The sequence below is a fragment of the Pinus tabuliformis genome, chromosome J (genome assembly GCF_031772625.1).
Source record: "Pinus tabuliformis cultivar Carrire ecotype Pingquan chromosome J, CPIR1, whole genome shotgun sequence".
Classification (NCBI taxonomy): domain Eukaryota; kingdom Viridiplantae; phylum Streptophyta; class Pinopsida; order Pinales; family Pinaceae; genus Pinus; species Pinus tabuliformis.
The window spans coordinates 112,777,914-112,798,205 of record NC_142295.1 but is presented as its reverse complement, the minus strand read 5'-3'; the positions used below and the strand labels follow the sequence as shown (position 1 = coordinate 112,798,205).

At 39.0% G+C, this 20,292-nt stretch overlaps 1 pseudogene; it reads right to left on the bottom strand.

Annotated features, from left to right (window-relative positions):
• LOC149225796 (uncharacterized) overlaps positions 1–19,854 on the bottom strand; it is a 128,920-nt pseudogene extending 109,066 nt beyond the window's left edge.
• Positions 19,855–20,292: the final 438 nt, after the last annotated feature.

Sequence of the window (20,292 nt, the reverse complement as noted above, 5' to 3'; positions counted from 1 at the left end):
CACATAGCCAGACCTAAAATAGAGCAGTACAAAAATTAGTTGGAATCGAAAGAGAACACCCTTCAAGAAGCTGCAAAGCAGGCAGTTTCTACTTCAAATGTACAAACTCCAGTTGCACAGGAAAATATAGCTAAACGAGGAAGGGAAGAACAATCATCGCGTACATCTGAGGCATCAAGCCAGGGCTTTAGGATTGTGCATAGAAAGAAGAGACCTAGGATCTTTGTGATTGTTGGTGCAACAAATGAGTCTCAGAAAACAACATTTGATGGACTTGTAGAGACTTTTCTCTATGCACAGTCTAGTGGAAAATCTATCCAGTCCCCAACTCATTCAACTACTTCTAAGGAATTGTAGATGATTCAGACCAGTGGAAGCATTTATAAGGACAAGGAGGAGGATATCTTTCATGTTTTCAGTGAGATTAAAAAGAAGAATGAAGAATTGAAATTGAACACCTATACCTAATTTTGGAAATATTCCTCTAGCACTCAAGCCAGACTTCTTTCAGTCTTTGACTCTGAGAAGGGACAAATGCTGATGGATTTCTGGCAAGCTAATGTTCCATAGCCCATGACTCATGCACATTATCAGAAGCAATCCTCATTTGAGTTTAATGTAAAAGTTGTGCATCCAATTGATCAAATTAAGATGCACAAACAAACAGGTCAAATGATTTCTTCCACTTTAACTCATACTACCATGAGTTTGTCAAAATTGCAGGTCACCCGAGCCAATACAGAGTCACAGATCAAGTTGGAAAAAGTTTCCTCACTGGCAAAGGACACCAAGATAAAATCTTTGGAAGATCTGGTGCTGAAGATGGGATATGATCCCTCAAATATAAATGTTGTAGAAGAACTTATTAAGAAGAAAAATGCTGAGCTCTTAGCATTAAGGAAGCAGCTCAAACTACCAGCTTTTGAGAATCCAATGACCAAGGAAATTGAAGAAACTGAGACTCAGAAATCTGACATGATGAAGCTCATCATGGAACAAAATCTAGAAATAAAATAGATGGAGGAGAAAATGGAAAAATTTGTCAAAGAGAAAGAGGAAGTTATCAAGAGGACTCAAATTCCAATGGATGTAGTTCCTCTTTCAACAGTCTCAATAATCAGAGCTTCTTTAGGCACGACATCAACTACAGGTATAGTAGAAGGAGCTAAACAACTTGTGGAAGCTGTTCAGAATCTGTCCATTAAGACAGTTGAAATGAAGAAGTTGCAGGATAAACAAAAGGAATTAAAACATATGAAGGCAGTTGCAGACATTTCACAAGCAGCCAAGTTGTAGAGGACAAAAATTCAAATTGAAGTTTTGTAGATGGAAATCAAAGAGTCTTACCTTGGAAATAAACTAGGTTTGGCAAAGGAGATTCTATGGGAAGAAATTACTAAATCAGTCAAGGATATCTGGCCCTATATCAAGATAATCTTTGATCAAAAAGACCTGTTGGAGAAAGCTCAGGAAGCTGTTGAAATTATTTCTAAAGAGCTTGAGGACATGCCAGAAATGGCTTCTGAAATAATCAAGTTCCTGAATTATAAAGATAACTACGAGCTTGAAGAATTGGGTATAAATGATAGGACAACAACTATACTGGAAGTAAATAAGATCATTACCAAGAAAAACCTCATCCTTTAGTTGGAGGAAAAGTGCAGCAGTGTGAATACTATAGTTCAAATATTTTTCAGTAGGTTAGAACCCTTGACCAACAAGGGTTTGCCCTATATACTTGTGATAAGCGACAAATTAATTCCCATTGAAGATAATGTTTGAAAGCTTACAGAGGTGGGTGCCAATGCAGCTCCAGTTTAAAACATAAGAGGTGAAGCAACACCAAGGGTTGTGTTGAATGCACTTAGAGATTCCTTTTTCATTCTGAATGAGATCAGACACATATTTCTAGTAAAACCCACTTTTACTAAATATATAGACATGGATGAAGTTTATAGAAGGGTAACTAAGTTATCTATCCTAAATAAGAAACGCTGGGAAGAATTAACTGATTTACTTGACTAAAGGGTGATCAAACAATATTTAGTATTTTCAAGCAACAACCATCAACTGCTCAACACCAAAATAGTGACAAATTGACTATTAGTTTATATTCTTGATTTTGTATTTATCTATTTTGGTAAAATAGTTTAAGATATTTTCTCAGTTCTAAGATTGTATAAATAACTCTCTTTCACGAGTTATTAAGGGTTTCACCCTTGAAGAAGCATTTCAAAACATTAAATGTACTTGACTTTTCTAAATAATTAATACAAAAGCGAAGGATTTTGAATTCTAATTCATACAGTTTCGTTTTTACTGTAAGTTTTTCTAGTTTTATTTCACAATGTTTTCTTCATATTCTTATGTTTTAAAAAGATAACTAGGTAGGAGTAATTGTATTTAAATTATTCCTATAAGCTTTTGAAGTGGTCGTTTATAAAGAGAATGAATTATATAAATTGTTTGCTTTATTAATTCCCTCTAAATCATAAAATCATCAGCATCTTTTGTAAGCTTAAGCATATTTTGTTAAACCTTTTGAACATAGTTTAAAGGTTTTCTTACTTATGATTATTTAATTTTCAATTTGAAGATTGTGATAGTCATACCATCTCTCTATTTCTGCTCACCACCATGCAAGCTATATCACTATGTGAATTTTAATAGCATCCCATTGTTTAAATATTAATACTATTCAAAAGTTTAGGCATCATTGTTTTAAATATGTTTCATACATTGGTCATCCAAACTAAAACAAAACCCCCAAAACAAACATCTTAGATTCCCTGGCATGATGGCTAACCATTATCATCTTAGAGATACAATAGATCAATTGGATATTCTGAAGATTAAAAGAATCAGGAGGAAGAGAACGTTGCTTTGGTTGTTTTATATCCTAAATGAAGATGAAAGAATGCTAAGAAAGAATGCCCCATTAATGTGGTAGAAGTTTGCGGAATCTGTACACATGAGCACCCCATTGACTAGTGCACCTCCTTTCCTGGAATACAAGCTATTTACAAAGGGTGAGGGTGGGGGGGAGGGTGGTGGAGACTAGTGAGTTTCCTCAATCGAATAGGAAACCATCATGGAGGGGGCCAAACAATAATACTTATCAAAAGCCTAACATGCAAGGTTTTACTCAAAATCAACCATGGAATCCTCAACCATTTTATCCCTACAAAACTACCTCAAAATTCACCTTGGAACCAAGGATGGAGAGGGACTCCTTATGTTAGGCCCCTATAATACTAGTGTAACCCCTTATTATTATTAGTATAACCCACTTATTATATTGATGTACCCATGTAGTGCCCATATTGTTACTATTGTGCCCCATAGAAGCCCACTATTGTTATTATTGTGCCCTTACATTATTATTGTTATGTCGGCTCTGATTATGTTATGACCCCTTAGACTCCTATATATAGAAAGGAGATCTTTTCATTTGTATCATCCAAGAATTGTTCATTTATGTAATGTAAAGGAGGTTGCCCCCTCGAAGAGGCTGAATTATAAGGTGTTGATCTATCTTTTCTATCTTTTCTTGAGCTGGTTTCATAACATTTGGTATCAGAGCTTTGGATTCTAGGGTTTCGCTGCTCCAAACAAGTCATCGTGGAATTTTCGCTATAATGTTTTTTTCTACGACGTTTCAAAAGTTGTAAAAAAACCCATTTGAGAAGAAATCGCACTGAACCTCGGGTCCAAATTTCAGAGCTTTTCGTGCTATATTTATGGAGATATGATTTGAGGAAGTTGGTCTTTTTGCAGACTCCTGAATTACATTCCAAACAGGTGACCTGGGGAAAATCGTCATAACTTTCTCTCTGGGGATCGGATTGAAATTTCATAAGAAGGTACAGAAAGAGGACGAAATGTAGTTTCTCATATGAATTTTTTAGATCCAAAGGTCGAAACAGTGACATGTGGCACTTCATACAATTTCGCTCTTCTGGAAAGGTCTATAATCAGGTCATCTTGGGAGATTGTGCATAACTCTTTCTTAGAGAATCCAATTTGGATCAGACTGGTGGCATTGGAAAGAGGACACAGAGGGATACTGTAGGTCACAATTTCAGAACTTAAAGATCCAAAAGTACAGAGTTACAGTCGTTTCAAGGTTGAGATCCTAAAATCAAGAAAAAGCAAGATGAGGAAGTTTGATGGCAAGGATCCGGTAAATTGGATACTTCAGATGGAGCAATATTTTGATCTACATGGTGTACAACTGTTACAAAAGGTATGTATTGCATATTCATATTTAGAACCAGATCAATTTTTAAGGTAGGAAGGGCTTTGTTCTTGTAAAAAACTTGTTACGTGGTCAATTTTCACGGAGGAAATGATAGCACATTATGAGGATACAAAGAGCAACACCTTCTTTAGAGCAACACCACAACAATTGGAAAGAGTAAAAGGGCTATGTGACATAGTGGAAAGAAAAATTATGGAAACCAGGAAGCATACCCCTCACAACTGTAAAGATGGAAGTGTTGTTTCTCCTAGCCTTCCACAACCTATAAGGGTTACACCACAACAATTGGAAGAAAAAAGAGAAAAAGGGCTTTGTTACAATTGTGATAGAAAATGCACTAAAGGTCATAAGTGTGCTGAAAAGAAATTATTTTACATAGAATATGAAGAGGAGGAAGTAAAGGATCAAGAAACATGAAAAGAAGAAGATATATGCCAGGACCCCACCCCAGAGAAAGAAGAAATGAATCAGACCATATCTTGTAAAGCATTGGCAAGAATTATCACTCCTCAAACTCTCAAGATAGAAGGACATATCAAGAAGAAAAAGGTGCAAGAAGTGAAAGATCACATCGAGAAAGAAGAAATGAATCCAACCATATCTTGTAATTCATTGTTCGAAATTACCACTCCTCAAACTATCAAGATAGAAGGACATATAAAGAAGAGAAATGTTCAAGAAGTGAAAGATCACATCGAGCATCAAGAAATGAATCCGACCATATCTTGTAAAGGATTGGAAGAAATTACCACTCCTCAAAATCTAGAGATAGAAGGACATATCAAGAAGAAAAAGGTTCAAGCAGTGAAATATCACATCGAGCATCAACAACAAGTTCTCCAACTTTTAAAGGATAACGCCACTTCGGTGCAAAATCAAACGAAACAACAGGTAGATCAACATCGTAGTGAAAAATGTTTTGATGTAGGTGATTGTGTATTTTTACTGCTACATCTCAAGCAAGCTATTTATGAGAAGGAAACGTTGCAATACTACATGCACTTAAAAAATGGCAACCTTACCGAATGGGAAGACTCTTCAAGGATGAGGATGTGGAAGCATTGTTTTGTGCTATTTATATTATCCAACCATATTGGATAAACGAAGCAAGGGATGAATGGAAGAAGGAAGAAGATGTATGGCCACTTATTCAAAAGTTGCAAAAGATCCCAATTCAAAGAATATTGCCAAAAATTGAAGAGGAAGGAAAAATCATATTGGAACCTGGAGAAATCATAGAAACAAGAACCCGACAACTACGAAATCAATCAATTTCAGAGTATCTCATCAAGTGGAAGAACTTACCCACTGAATATTCCACATGGGAGGACAAGAATTTTATACAGAAGCATCAAGAACTACTCAAGCGTTTAGGACAATGCTTTTTGAAGGAGAGGGGCATGTTAGGCCCCTATACTACTAGTGTAACCCCTTATTGTTATTAGTATAACCCACTTATTATATTGATATACCCATGTAGTGCCCATATTGTTACTATTGTGCCCCATAGAAGCCCACTATTGTTATTATTGTGCCCTTACATTATTATTGTTATGTAGGCTCTGATTATGTTATGACCCCTTAGACTCCTATATATAGAAAGGAGGTCTTTTCATTTGTATCATCCAAGAATTTTTCATTTATATAATGTAAAGGATGTTGCCCCCTCGAAGAGGATGAATTATAAGGCGTTGATCTATCTTTTCTATCTTTTCTTGAGCTGGTTTCATAACACCTTATGGGAGAAGCTTTTAGCCTCAAAACCAAGCACCCCCATACCCTCAGTATCAATGTCCACCCTACATGTCTTATGCATCAAATATGCCCCAATTTTAGCAAGGGTATAACCCACCTTACCTTTAGCAACCTTCATTACCACTACCACCTCCAGTACAACAACCATTTCCCCTACCTCAAAACACTAATTCATCTTCACAACAGATGCAACAATATTTTAACCCTCCTCAACCAACACAGTTTCCTGTATAGCCAATTTCTAATCCCAATAATAGACCTCCTCAACATGTATAGAACATTGAGCTGTAACCTTTTCCCACTAATGTTATCACTACCTTTCCCTTAAATGAAATTGAACTAAGGTCTGGGAAAACTCTTAACAAAAATAAATCAACAGTAGTTATCCATGAGGAGGATCTTCATGTAGAATGGAAGGATAAAAACATTGAAAAAACATTAAAAAAAAAATGAAATAAAGGAACTGCAAGAGTTCTTAGAACCCAAGGAGCCTCCTTTTCCAAAAAGGTTGCTTGTAAATAAAACTGAAATTCCCACAGAGTATGCATTGGAGTCTATGTTGAGGAATGGCTACATAAAAATCCCTTTGTTACAAGCCATTAGAGACATTCCTATTCATACCAAGATTATTAAGGATCTATTGACGAAGTTGGACCCACAAACATTCAGGGGATCTCCCTGATACGAAGTCCCAACAAGACCTCACACCATTTGGAGTAGGAGTCCCAACAGTGGGTACTAGTGTAATGCCTTGATCACGGTAGCGCATAGAGGAAAGTATGATAACTTTGGGTGAGAGAAAGTGTGTGACCCTCTGGAGAGTCAAGCGCAATGCATGAAGGTTCTAACACACTAAGGGGAAAATGAATTGCACCCCTTAGAAGCCTGTAATAGTACACAGTTTGAAAGGAACACATGAGTGGAATGACATCACAAGCTAACATGAAGAATAGTCATGTTGGCTTTCTGGGGCCTGACCCAGGTTCAACTTTAATAGCACCAAACAAAAAAACCCTAACTGCAGGCCCTTTCGGCAACAACCTGCATAGTGTAGGCTGCAGTCTCACTAGAAGCAGTAGTGGGGGATGCTAGAACTAGGTTTCTACATCCAAAGGCCTGTGTGATGGTTTCCTGATACCCTTGTGGCTTAGATATTCCTTCGCACAGATCTAATCCTCCCGACAGATAACGAATGCAAATATATCTAAACAAATTCCAGATCTTCGCGAACGTACTGAGTTGTACTTATCATTTATAAATATTACAGATCTACTAGTTTCACGCAGTAAATAAGAATTAATTCACATAAAACATATCATAGAGCAAAGATACATAAAATTTAGCAGAAGTAAATAACAAAGCACATATGCATCAAAATCATCTCAAAATAGTCTTTATTAAGTATAAACATTCAATTACAAACTTCTTATCCCTGTGCACTCAGTTGCAGGGGCCTGCGCACTCAGCTTGCAGACTTACCAAGGTCTCCGCACACTCAGCGATAGGAGCCTTCCCCTTTCGCTTCAGTACATGAAACAAACTTTTCCTGCCTTAGCACCTTGCCCTTACAATGATTTTTCACAAAAATGTACTCATAATAATCGCTATGACTCAACTTTAAATAACATTTTCTTTACAATACCATGGTCCATAGACCATGGACAGGTCTTAAAACAACTCTATTACCTACCCAACTAAGGAACTAAAGCCCCTTTTACTTCTACTAGTTTTGCAATCTGCTTCCACATTTCACGGAGACTTTACATTCATTGCAAAAAGAACTACAAAATTTACTCAATTGATCCCCAGGGACCCCTTCCCAATAGGCCCCCAACACAAATTGGGTGACTCGCCTTGAGTGACTTAGCTGGCGCATCTATCTTGTTGCGGATATCAATGAACTCCAGCTTCAACACCTATATGTCAATAGTACCTTGCACCACAGCCTGCTACACTTCATCTACCAGTTTTTCTATAGTTGGGACTTCCATCGCGAGGAGCATTGTTCATTGTGTTAGCTGGAGTGTCTTCAACTTCTCTTGGACTAACAGAGTAAGTTGGCATGCTTCCTCTTTGCAAGGTTGTATTCTGGCCTTTAGGGTGAGCTCTTTTTTCTACAGCTCTTCGATTTGTGTTTGTAGCTGATTTCCTTCTTACAATCATGCTAAGCGCTGGACTAGCACCAAAGTGCATGCAACCTCCCTGAGTTCATCAAACTTCTGCTCCATCTCCTGGATATATGTGCCAAGTATCTATAGGTTTGGGTCCTCATGTAGATTCATCCATAGTTCCATTGCCTGCTCGAAGATTAGTGTGCAGCCTATGACTACTACATCCGAAGTGGCCATGCTCTCCCTGATGGTTACTTCGCGCTGCTCTAGGACTTCTGGCGGACTAGTTAGCTCCAATTTACATTCGAGCTCTAAGATCTTCATTTTCAACTCAAATGTTACTCTATTGACCTTGTGCTTCGATTCTCTGATTTCAAAAACCAACTTATGAATCTTTGTTGCTGTTGTTGCATCTTCTGGAATGTGAAGTTATGGCAGTGTATGCCATGCATGTGTAATTGCCTCCTCCAAGCTCTAGCTTCTTGCAACCAGTTCTTCCTTTTCCTTTAGCGCCTGAGTCTTTTCAGTGAATATTTACTCATTGTTCATATTTACCTTGCTGATAAATGATAGCATGTGTTACTTCCTGATCCTGAGCTCATCTGAGACCCCCTGATGAAGTGCATGGAGGATCTGAATAGGCAGCATGGATAAGTTGACACCCACATCCTTGATCTATCCTAACTGGGTGTTTGCTTCATCTTCTTCTGTGTGTAGTGATCCATCAGGTAAAGGAATGACTCTAAGGTCCAGAGTCCTATATGTTTACAACATAGTCATGCTTACTTTCTTTAGGCTCGCTTGAATCCCGCTCACTTTTCCCACGTTCACCTGAAGTTGACCTATTTGAATTTGCAAGTCACGCATATTGTTCTGAACATTCCCTAGTGTCTACATGTATTGTTGTTTGAACTGTGTACACAACTCCATTGTTGTTTCATGGACCTTGTCTCCAATCTCTCCAAGTCCCCCTTAGCGAGGACCATTGGATCCGCATGTGCATGCTTGTATGATTTATACTTCTTCCTAGGCCCGGAAGTTGTCCCCTTGGTCCGCTTCTACAATTTAAGGGGAGTGCTAGGCTCCCGCCATTGCCTCCTTCCTCCTCAAACCCTTCCTTGTCCACAGTATGTTGAGAAGTAGACTCCTCAACCTCCATTGTGGCCTCCTTTGTGGCATGCTCCTTGTCAGCAGTTGCCTTAGCAATGACTTCCTTCTTTTCCTATGCTGATTTTTCTTAGGCTACGGCTTGGTCAACCTCTTTCTTTTTCTGCACTACTTTCTCTCGAGCGGAAACCTACACAACTGACTTTTTCTTTTGAACTGTTTTGGCTTGCGTAGAGGAACTTTCCCTAGCCATGCTTTTTCCTGCGTCGATATCTAATGGCTGCCACCACTCACCTGGCCATTTTCCCACGAATTCCTGTACATCTGCATCAGTGAGTAGGTATGGTAACTTGTACCATACTTTCTTAGGATCGTGCCTTGCATGGATGGATACATTATGAAAATACACTTTAAACTCCATGTAGGCCTCCAACTGCTCAAATAGTGTAGGTGACAACCTTGGCCTCTAGCTGATCACCATGTGAAGGTTCACCTCGACCAGTACCCATAATATCTTCGTTTCCATGACCCGTTCAGGGCCCTTTTCTACCCACAACGAAGCAAGCTTCGTTGGCTCTGGTAAATATGCATCCTGTGGAGGGAACTGACTATATTTTGGCAGTCTCCATGCAACTATGACAATTAACAATAGCAACCAGGCATTGTGGAATGCCTTGCCATCATCCTGTGTTTCGCGACAATTCAACAGAAACTCTTTGTAGAGATACTGAACCCAGTTGTATTGCACCCCCTTCACACAATGTGTAGCCAAGGAAATGACTGGCCCCACCACCTCATTCACACGACACTTACTCATAATCTTGTAAGAAAAATTTGGGCTGAAAACTACACCTATCTATCAGTGATGGAACAGATAAAGTATCTGCGCGACTTCTTCACTAAGACAAACTCACACTTCATTTTATCTGCAAGTTGTTTTTCTTTACTCTTTCCTCCAAACTCGTTGGTAGGATCCACCCCTTAGTAGGGAAACCTGGTGATATGGTGGATCAACATATCTATGATGGGGATGGGCTCTCGCAACCAAATACACCCATCATGAACTAGTGTAAGAAATTAGCTTACGCACACCATGTTGATAGTGGTTCTGCTAAAATGTGGTACACATAGAAAATTTAGAAACCCAACCTCTTCAACCACAACGAACCACTTCATAGGCTCTAGTCACATGACTCTGGTATCCTCATAGTATATCTTTTCCAAATATTGGTTTGTTGCAAAGTGTGGGAATTTCTTTTGATCAGCTAGATCCCAATCTTCCATTTTGAGTGTGGAAATCCACCCTAATAACACACCTTCAAATGGAACTTTATATGGTAATAATAGTGTAGAGACCATAAACTTGCAAGAACTAGGATCTTTCAAGACCTTTGGTTTGCCCTTTCGCAAAGGGATATACTTTGGGAGCCTAGTGATAGGCTCTCCCTCAGCATCCAAATCTTCGACCCTATCATGAAGCTCCTATATGTCAAGATCCAAGGGTTCATGTGGCTGTTTTGACTTGTCCACCTTCGCTTTCTATCGAACCCCTTTAGGGTTCTTCCTTGGTGACTGCCTCATCGGTACAACCTGTGGTTTCTTCTGTTTCTCCTTAGTAGTGGATGGTTTAGGCCTAGGCAACTTCAACACCTTAGGCACAGACGCTGTAGCTTCCATTGCCGACTTAATTTCAGGGGCTGTGGTGTTAGATACAATGACTTCACAGACTACAGCTTCAGAGATAGTGGCTTCTGCGGGATCACTCATTTCATCAAGGATGATCTTACGGCTCCAATTAGGCAAGTTTGCACACTTCGGTCATGAAAGATGTTCCTCCAAAGCTTCTCAGTTCATAGACTTAAGGAAAGAAATTTCACAAGAGATTTTCAGAAGGCAGAGTATTGTACTGCAGGCCAGCATGTCAAATTTATAGGTAAATTCAAATTCAAATCCAACCGTTCCCTCCAATTTATGATCATAAATGCATCTTTGGCAGGAGATTGCCAAATATTTGCACCATAAATGCAGCCTACCCACTCCTAACAATATTTTCACCATCCAATTAGCTACAGTGTATCCAACGGTTATTTTTAGACTCCTCTGCATGGCACCATCCTCCATGGCACAACCCTATCTGGCTCCCCTCATGGAACCCCATTACTTCATTTTCTTAGGCTTTGGGTAGTGTATTTTATAGTCCCATACTCCCTCGCAATCACCTATAGTATTAAGACTATCCTACCATCATGTAGTCATTGCGCAAGGGTAGGATCCCCTTGACATAACTTCAAACAACTTCTATTGACTTTTCCCAGAAATAATTCCCCATTCAACTTCGTGAGTTGAACTGCACCACAATTTGTATTTTTTTTTACTATATAGGGTCCCAACTAGTGCATTTGAAACTTCCTAGGAAACATTTTGAACTTTTTATCATAAAGTAAGACCAAATCATTCACCTTGAAGGCGCACAACTTAATATGTCGATCATGCCATGCATTTTTGCACTCCTTTTGCACATGTTGGTGAAATTCTACTAAAAACCTATATTCTTCTAACTCCAACAAATGGGCAAGGTGCTCCTCCATAGTCTTGTGGTCCACCATATTAGTAAACTTTGCAATTTGTAAACACAGCACAATATACGCCATGGGCATCATAGCCTCTATCCCATAGACCAACCTAAATGGGGTTTGTCCTGTTAATTTCTTGCACATCATCCAATATGCCCATAGGACCATTAGTATGCGCACATCCCAATCGTTCCTCTGCGTGTTGCAGATATTCGTTAATGCATTTTCTACAATTTTATTGAATTCTTCAACTGTACCATTTTCCTGAGGATGATAGGGCATACTCTTTTGATGGTAAACTTGAAATTCTTTGAGCATCATGACAATAGTTTCATTGAGGAAGTGCATACCCCTATCACTCATCAGTATCTTAGGAAACCCAAAACTTTTGAAGACATATTCAAATAGGAACTTCACGGGAGTAGGCAGTAGCAGCTTTACAATCCTTCATTGATTGTGCTCTTGCCCATCTTGTCAAATACTTTGTCACAGTAATAATATACCACGCACCCATATTTTTCCCTAGTGGCTATATTGGACCCATAAATTCAATCGCCCATTTCTCAAACACCTGTAATGAAATCTGAGAATTTAAAGGCAATTCATTCCTTCACGATGTCTTTCCTGTTCTCTGACATGCATCACATGCCCTACAATATGCCTTAGAATCCTTATGTAGCGTCGGCCACCATAATCCAGTGTGCAGAATCATCTATGCAGTTTCTCTTCCTGCATAGTGTCTTCTTGCTACTCCTCCATGTGCTTCGGCGAGGATGCTCGATTGCTCAAATTCTAGAACATATTGGTGGAGTATTTCATCAGCGCCCATCTTATATAAGTGTCTAGTAATTACATAGAATTCACCTGCACGAACCACCAACTCCTTTTTTTGCTATGTAGAGTATCCTTCTAGGGCTGTTCCAATAGTCAAAAGTTGGATTATATCAGCAAAATGATCATTTACGATGCGTACAACAAAGAGCTGCGAATTCAACAATCCTTCATTCAAATTAGTAGGTTCTTCTCCTATCTCAATTCTGGATAGATGATTCGGTCCCGCATTCAACCACCCAAGCTTCACAATCACCTCAAAGTCATATTCCTGAAACACTAATAAACACCTACAGATATTCCCTCCCAAGACAGGCTTTTTGACTATGTACTTGAGAGCGAAGTGATCTGTATACATTTTGAAATGTGCACCTAACAAGTAATGTCAAAACTTCTGTAGTGCGTAGACCATCACCAAACCTTTGCACTCTCTCATTAAATAATTTTTTTCCGCCTTTGATAATTTTCAACTTGTGAAGGCTATAGGGTGACTATCTCTCCTTCGCTTGGTTGTGTCAATACCACACCTAATGCAATACAAGAGGCATCCACATGAACATTAAATTCTTTCTTCCAGTTCGGGAATACCAAAATGGGTGTAGTCACCATATTTTCCTTTAATACATCTAGACTGTAGTGACACTCTTCATCCCAGCAGAAAGTCACGTCCTTCTTCAGTAATTTCTCCATTGGCACGGTTATTTGTGCACAAGCTTTGATAAAATTTTTATAGTAGCCGGTGTGGCCCAACTTTGCGCGCAACTGCTTTACATTCTTCAGATCTTCTAAATTGACAATCACATCTATCTTCATAGGGTCTGCCATTAGTCCCTTCTTACAGACCACATGGGCCAGAAATATCCCATAAGGCCCACAAAAGATACATTTCTTCAAATTTAGAGAAATCTGGTATCTATGACATGTATCCAGCATAAGGCACAAACTTGCAATGTGGTGCTTAACTAATCCAAACATAGTACAATCATCAAAATACACTTATAAGAATTTATGGATGAATTCTTTCAACTCTGCAATTAAAACCCTTGAAAAAATCGCGGGTGCATTCTTCAACCTGAATGGCATCACTGTGTACTCTAAGCATCCCCATTCCATTGCAAAGGTCATTTTGATGTGATCCTCTGGTGCAATCTTAATCTGATGGTACCCTGCGAACCCATCAGTGAATGAATAAGCTTTATGTCCTCCAACATTCTCCAAAACTTGATTTGTAAATGGTGTTGGAAGTGGATCATGAATGCATGCATCATTGAGCTTTCTTAGGTCTACACATATTCAGATTTCACCCTGCTGCTTCTTCTCTTGAACAGCCATAGGGCTCACCCAATCAGATTCTTCAACTGGTTTAGTAATTCCATCTTCCATCATTTTGTCTATCTCTTTGTGCACCTTCTCCTTATACTTTTGATTTAGACGGTAAGGTATTTGTTTTAAGGGCTTCGCATCGGGATTTAAGGTGATATTCATGACTCCCAGTAGGGGTGATTTTAGGGGTGAATGTTCGCCCTTTGGCGAAATTAAGGGGTTTTAAATTTTTAGTGGGCGAATATTTTGTATCATAGTACATTTTTACAAATCACCTCAAATAGCCCACCTTATTTTAAGGGAGAGGGTAAAAAAAGTAAATTTAGCCCTTGAAATTAGGAGTTACAACCTTCCATTCGCCCATTTTCAAGAATAGGTGTTATTTAAGTGAATCCATTCGCCCATTTTCAAGAATATGTTTTATTTAAGTGAATCCTATGGGCCAAAGGCCCAAATACCATATTTATAAAAGAGGTATGGTAAATTAATAAAAATATAAATAAATGAGAGGTATAGTAAATAAATAAAGCATTTTTTATATTTATTCCATAAGTCACCTTATATACATGTAAGGGTGTAAACAAATAAAAATATAAGTAAAGCGGAGGTATGGTAAATAAATAAAACGTCCTTTTATACTTAATCAAAAGGTATGGTAAATAAATAAAAATATAAATAAACTAGACGCATGGTAAATAAATAAAACCTCTTTTTATATTTAGTCCATAACCGTCGTTCTATTTATGAAGGCTCAAGAAAGAGGTTTTATTTAAGTGAATCCTATGGGGCAAATACCATATTTGTAAAAGAGGTATGGTAAATTAATAAAAATATAAATAAGCGAGAGGTATGGTAAACAAATAAAACATTTTTTTATATTTACTCCATAAGTCACCTTGTATTTATGAATGGTATGGTAAATTAATAAAAATATAAATAAACGAGAGGTATGGTAAACAAATAAAACATTTTTTTATATTTACTCCATAAGTCACCTTATATTTATACTATGGGACAAATACCATGGACTAGATTGTTATTTTTTTTTTGTGTAAGTAAGCATTTGTATTAAAGGAAAATATAGTACAAAACTTCTGCAACTGCAGAAAACGGGCCGCTAAACAGCAGGCCTAACTTCAGGAAACTAAAAAGAAAAGACTGCCCACCACGCAGGGTGGCATAGAACCACAAGACTGAAAGGGCAGCCGGAAAGGATAAAATATCCACCTCGGCTCCCAAGAGAAGAAGGGACTAGAGCAGAGCTGAACAAACAGAACTAGAAGAAGAAGGAAGTCCGGTCCAAACCAAAGATTCTACACAACGAGGGTGGAATCATTTGGTCGACCTTTTTTCCCTTTCTTTTTGCCGACTTTGACCCAACCATTTGGACATTGTTGGTCAAGTACGATTTGTAAACTGTGTTGGGCTGGAGGCGAAAGCTCCTTGTCTGAATCCGAAGGAGATGACTCATGAGTTCGTTTCTGAGAGATGGGAGGGACTGTTGCTTCCTCGTGACGCACTGAAGGAGAAACCTGTTCTGGCATTTCGTCCATGACTTCCTCATCTTCCTCCTCGTCCTCTTCATCTGAGCTGGAAAAAACATCCATTGGGGGAGGATCATGAGGTTTCCAGCTTTTGGATTTTGGCTTGGATTTGGCTTTCTTTTTTTGGAAGGGCATTGAAGGACACGAACTTTGAAGGTGCCCTGTGAGATGACAATTTCGGCACCGAAATGCTGTATTCTCGAAATCCAGAGGTTGAGTCCAATGGAAATCACCTATTTTGAGAATGATCTGATCAGGAAGTCCTTTGCTTATGTCTATTTCTACGCAGATTCTGGCGTAGGTATAAATTCCTTTTAGCCCTCTTGAGGGATCTGTGTCGAGGAAGCGACCTAAGGAATTGCCGATAGCTTCAAATACAACAAAGTTCCATAAATGCGCCGGAAGGTTAGGAAGTCTAACCCAGATCGGGAGTTTGGTGATGACTGCTGTGGAAGGATCGAACTCTGGGAACCACGGAGTAAGGAACAGACCCGCAGAATTCCAAAACCAAGGGCCTTCAGTTAAGACTCTTTGGTAATCCTCACTGTCAACAAACAGTGTTATAAAGAAGCCTTTAGAACAGAAAAGAACCTTGCAATTGTTGGTCCAATTTGCATGAATCCATTGGTACAGATCTGCTGTACTAGGCCATAGACCATTGAACCTGCAAATGATGCCAAACTCTGCAAACAGCTGGTGTTGCTTTTCCAACAAGGGATGTGTTATTTCAATGGAGGGGGTATCCTCCAGCTTGTCCACTAAGAAGGGTTTGGGAGCTTGAGCAGGAGGAGCTCTTTCCTTGGGCTTCTGAGTATGGACAGCATCTTTATAGGAAAAGGCTGCAGCTGAAGAGGACTGTCCAACAGCTCCCCCTCTCAGACGCATGGACAGGGTAATGGAGGCATTTCTTTGAATATTATAACAGGACAGGGGACAGGTATCCTCCAATTGTTTACCTTCATAAAGGAGACGCTGATAAATTGTTGGAATCCCCGCCTTATTTTCCAGGAGTAGCTTGAGGTGCTGCACCAGATCTGAAGATCTCACCCAATGCAGCATTGACTTACCGGAGATGAGTACAATCAGAATCTGGAATGGTTCTGAAATTTCTGTTCTCTGCGGGCTACTGTAACCCTGATGGCCAGGAAGACTGGTATGCACGCATCTGTCTGGGAGGGAGGCACTCCTGAGACTCACGGTTGTTAGATTTGCAAGGTTATGCTTAGGCCATGCCTCCGCTGAGTCTTGAGAGTTAAGCCGGAGACTTAATACCTTTCCAGCGCATTCCGTTTGAGCTGAAACAGAGAACAGGCCCCTGTTTGGGATAAAATCTCGAAGGGGCGTTTTGTCAAACATATGCCCCGCATCCTCCTTGGTTCCGACAAAACAGGGTGGCCGAAGCTGGTACTGGACGACCAAGCTCCTTAAAACCCTTAATCTCCATCTCCTTTCCCTTTGGACTCTGCTGGCTGCTGCAATAGGGACGCCAACAGTCAAATCTGAGCAGTTTCGTAGATTCAAACTTACCCTTCTGCTTGGGGTGATCCTTCCCACAGAAACGCCTGCTTCTTCTTTTTTCAGACCCCACGAAGCTGAATCCATCAATGGCTTCCAGCTATGTTCAGTGGTGTCTATCTCTATGAGCCCCTTCGAACCTACGTGATCCTCCGGGCCAAGAGCGTCGGCAGATATTAAAGAAACCTCCTGATACCTCCCGGCGGCACCGCTGAGCCTGCAACGAGGGCCATTCGAACTGACAGCAGAACTACGATGGCGGGGGGAGGGGCCATCAGGCTTTGGAGCGACGGAAGCTGGAACCATGGCCATAATCTCTGCACCTGGAAATTCCCGCGCTCGGCTTCGATGTTTTTTCGCCTCTCCTTGGTTATCCTTCAAAATTTAGCCATGGACTAGATTGTTATTAATACCATGCAAAAAAACATTATTAACCCTGATATTAGTATTAATAAAAATAAAAATGGCATATGGTATTGACCCATGGTATTCACCAAAATGGCACATGGTATTGACCCATGGTATTCACTTGGAATGTAGCCTATTTAAATGGGGGAATTAAACCAGCATAGATCCATCTTTACTCTGGATCTACTAACCCCCGAGAGGTATCAAATATCGTGATATGCAAACTAGCATAGAATGAAAAAAATAATCCGATCAAGAGTAAAAATGGATGTTGTAATTTAATGTATGTTAAACATTTTATCTTGGTTAAAATAAAAATCAACTATTAATTTTATTAATTTTTATAAATTACTAAAAGTAATTTTTAAGCTCGAGGTTTATGATAACCCATGGTATTGACCCATGGTATTCATGTGAGCATAGACTATTTAAAGGGGAAACTATGTCTTAGATCCATCTTAATTTTGGGTCTACCAAGTGCTCAGAGGGATAAATAGATTTCATCCCCCTAAGAGTGGTAGATGTGGAGTTAAGATGGATATAGGTTGGTTTTTATGATAATGAAGGTATTAAATAGACTTAGGAAATTATATTATAAAAACATCTTAAGGTGAATGGTTAAAGCATAGACATTGGACAAGTATATTTGTATACTTTTGTTTTAAACTGAAACAAATCCAGGGCTAAAAGGAATGGATTGATTGCACTAGTCATCCTTCTATAACTTTCCAACATATGCTAGAGTAAACAGATTGTAATTTGGGTAATTTTTCTAATTGCAAACGGGAACATACTTGTGTATTGGCAGGGTGATTACGAGGTCCCTAGAAGTGGAGTAAAAAAATTGTAATTTGGGTAATTTTTCTAATTGCAAACAGGAACATACTTGTGTATTGGCAGGGTGGTTACAAGGTCCCTAGAAGTGATGAATTTGAATTTTTCTTGGTTTTATATATAGTATTAGGTTTTTCTCATGCTTTCTAGGAATGGCATAGGTGAATTTTATCCTACACCCACTAGGTTGTCGATATGTAATTTCGGTAATTTTGATTTTAAAAGATATTTTAAAGAAATGCAATGATTTCATTTGTGTATTCAATAAACACGATATTTTATAATTGAGTAAAATATTCGCCATGCCTCGTGAGAGATTCGCCAAAAAATTATATATACATATCATATTATTGATAAAATCGCCTTCCATTTTTCCTATAGACCATGGAGATTCGCCCATTTATTATACATGTAAATTTAGGGGGGGTTCTTAAAATTTTCCCTAACTCCCTGATCCCCTACTATTCCTTTAAGGTCCAAGAACTTGGTGGGAAACAAGTCTTGGTATTCACGCAGCAGCTCCACAACTTTATCAACTGTATCTTCATCCCAATAATTTCCTATATTTGCAAACTTAGGTTGTGCGTCGGACCCAATGTTTAGTTTCCTAACCTTCAAAGTTTCTGATATATCAGGGTTCGCTGCTTTAGGACCTTCAACCTCACATTATCCTTTAATCTTCAGAATGTTGATTTTTCACAGATCTTCTTCTTCTTCTTCGAGAGTCACATTGTAGCACTCTAGCGCATGGTGTAGCTGCATTCTCCATGCTGGTTGAACCCATTCTACTAGCTCTTCAGGCATTCTAAAGATAGTGACTTTAATTTCCTACAGTGCTTCATCAATGCACTCAAACCCATCCTCAAAGCTGAAACTTAACAAGAAACTTTCCCTCAAGATATCCCATTCAATTTTCCCATGGCGTATCTCTATTTCCAAGTACCAATTCATGGGAATAGTATCTAAGGTGTGATAGAAGATATGCACCCATTCCTGTTGTGGCTCTTCGCCCCATGCTTTAGTCCACCACGCTAAGTGTTCACATAGATCATCCTTTCCACTGTATTTTTCAGTCATTCGAGTATTAGTGTATCCAAACCCGAGCTTCATCATTCACTTGTATTCCTTCTAGTTAGTGAATATATCCTTATGCGTACCCCACTAACAAGTAGGCGTAGCACGCAGTGCCAAATCGAGCACCTGGAAACGATGCTCTTCGGGCACATCCCTTTCAATCTCATCCAAAAATGAATTAACATCATTTAAGCCATAATAATGTAGAAGATTCCTTCTGTAGAGATGCACCACAATGATTTTGTCATCATATTGCAACGTAGTGTAGAGACTTCATGCAACCTATTCTGCTAGTGTTCAATCTCTTCATCCAAGTCTAAACTATAGGATTTGACTCTATCCCACGTGATCTACCCATCTACAATGGGATTGATCCAATCTTCATCGTGCACAATTATCTTGTATATTTGATCAAAAACATCGTCCTCCACATAGTTGCGTACTAGTTCAGTATAGCATGCTCCTTTGGCAGGATCCAGTGGCACAATAACTTTGAGCGCCTTCTTCTCAAATGTCATTCTTCGTTTCTTCAAATTAATTACTACATCCATGTCAAAGGCCCAATCAATTCATAGTTGTGCAGGGTAAGGATTGTTGTGATCCACTATATCAGTTATTTCAAAATTGTCCAGAGCATTTTCTCCTTCAATGTCTACTGTTACCCCATAGAAGTGCACCATAGGAATGATGATCTTTTGCTGATTGGCCATACGTAGTAGTATGGGAGACCATTGTAGCACAAGTCTCTGTTGGAAATACTGAGAGGGGGGTCAATCAGTATTCTTTAGCAATTATCAATTTAAATCTTTCTAGATAATTAGTTAATCTTCAATTATTATTAATGTTTATGCAGTAATAACAATAAATAAAAGAACACAGTAGACACAAGAATTTTAGGTGGAAAACCCCCTTTAGGTCAAAAACCACTGAACACTTTTCTAATAAATTCTTTAATC